Source organism: Propithecus coquereli, unplaced genomic scaffold (assembly GCF_000956105.1).
Source record: "Propithecus coquereli isolate 6110/MARCELLA unplaced genomic scaffold, Pcoq_1.0 Scaffold56, whole genome shotgun sequence".
NCBI classification, from domain to species: domain Eukaryota; kingdom Metazoa; phylum Chordata; class Mammalia; order Primates; family Indriidae; genus Propithecus; species Propithecus coquereli.
Window position 1 is genome coordinate 408804 of NW_012151507.1, and position 1902 is coordinate 410705.

A 1902-nucleotide genomic window follows, 5' to 3' on the forward strand; every position below is an offset into this window, starting at 1 on the left:
TCAGGGCTCTCAGAGACTGAAACCCTGCCATAATATTCCTGTGTGGTTATCTCATAACTTGTATTATTTTTTTCCAAGAAGTTGAGATGCTGGTGATGCCCCTGGTACCCTGCCCCCTTCCTGACACCCTCCTCACTTTTCTATTTGAAACCGCCATTTCCTCTGGAAAGTTCAGATGAGAATGTCAATCCATTTCAGTTAAGATGTCACCCCTGCTCTAAAAATACTAATGGTATACACAAAAAGAACTGCTTATTAAAACGAACAAAAAATTCTATACCCCATCCCCGTATTTGAATAATCTTTTCCATTCATCCATTAGACCTTCTCTGGTCTTGGGTTGTCAGACACGATAGCACTTCCAAGATATGTTTGTCACACTATATTTTGTGTATTAAGAGCGTGCCAAACAGTGGCCTCTCCCACTGCAGAGAGAAGTAAAATCACACATAAATAAATAGGAATGGCCAACAAAGTTGCAGAGACAGACCTTTCCCAACAGGTACTCGGGTCACAGAGACAACCTGAAAAGTTTGACAAAGACTCTCTCCTTGACCAGCCTCGTCCCTGGCCCCCTGCCCAACACCCCCCACCACCACAACTTTTGCCTGCCCAACCCAGTTTTAGCAAGAATCCTACTAAGTCAGTTTAGAGAGAATACTCCACCCTTGATACCTGATCATCATTCATATCTGATCAAATTCCTAATCCCCTACCCTTGATATCTGATCACCCTGGCAGGCCTTCAGCAAGAATCCTGTTAAGTCAGTTTAGCCAGAATCCCTCTACTCTTGATGTTTCCTCTCAGTAATTTTCCATCCACTGACCCTCTTCATTCTGCTCCTTGGCTATAAATTCCCAGCTGTCTTTACTGTGTTCTGTGTTGAATCCCATCTCTCTCCCCTATTGTGATAATCTTGACACCTATCTCAATAACCCTGAATAAAGCCTTACTCTTTCAACCAGTATCAGAGTAATTTTTTCTTTAACAAGTTCCCAACAAAAAACCCAAATCCAAAATCTTTTTCTGGAATGAGAAGAGAGAGCTTCTGGGCTTCTCGGGTCACTTTCGTTGTATTGTCCACAGAGATGCAAGTAAACGACTCCTTTGAACGTTCTGCAGATGGAAGATCCTTCTATACATCGTACATGCTTGGGATTTAACAGGCAACAACTACAAAAATCGGGAAGTTCCTTCTCCACGTATATTACCAAGTTCTGGACATAACCCTGCCAGAATAGAACATTCTTCCCCAAAGGCCTCTCCTCATCCCCCTACACTCCCTTGCTCGTCTCGTCTTCAGGCTCTTCCTTGAAGCGACGGAGAGAACGCCTCGAGTGCTCATCCGAGCAAGTGCGACCCACCGGCGAATGCAAATGAGCACATGGATGTGCGCACCCACGTTACACCCGGTTAAAAAATAAATCCGGGCTCTTCCTGCCTCATCCCCGCCGAGGTCACACGCGGCGCTGGAAGCAGTCGGCACCCGGCAGCGCACACGGCAGAGCGCACGGCAGCCGCGGCCAGCGAGGGACGCCCTGGGCGGCGCGCGGGCCGGCCGGAAGCCGCGCCGGGAGGAGGGTCCGGGAGCTCGCTCGGGCGCCGTCCCCCGGCGCCGCCGAGGCCTGCTGACATCAGCCGCGCTCCTCCCCTCGCCTCCCAACACCCTCAGCTCCCGGCCGGACCCTCCTCCTCCCACCACGTGTCCTCCCCGCTCCCTCCCGAGGGGCCGCGCGCACTGGAAGCCGGAGAGGCGGAAAGGATGGCGCTGTGACCGCCGGGCCGGAGCCCTCGCGTCCCCACCCCGCGCCCCGGCCGCTCGGCCCGGCGGTGAGTGCGCGCGGGCGGCGGGGCGGGGGCGGCGCGGCCCCTCCCCCAGACCCCGGGCGGCGGGGGCGCCG

The 1902-nt window shown here is 53.2% G+C and overlaps 1 protein-coding gene across 3 annotated transcripts in view; it reads left to right on the plus strand.

Moving 5' to 3' along the window:
- The first annotated feature begins 1637 nt into the window (after positions 1-1637).
- Positions 1638-1902, plus strand: part of POGK (pogo transposable element with KRAB domain) — a 14570-nt gene continuing 14305 nt past the window's right edge. The window contains exon 1 of one of the 3 annotated variants that reach the window (XM_012657783.1): positions 1638-1831. The gene's annotated coding sequence lies outside the window, so the exon portion shown is untranslated. The remainder of the gene's footprint in view (positions 1832-1902) is intronic. The other 2 variants (XM_012657782.1, XM_012657784.1) reach the window with 2 other exon arrangements.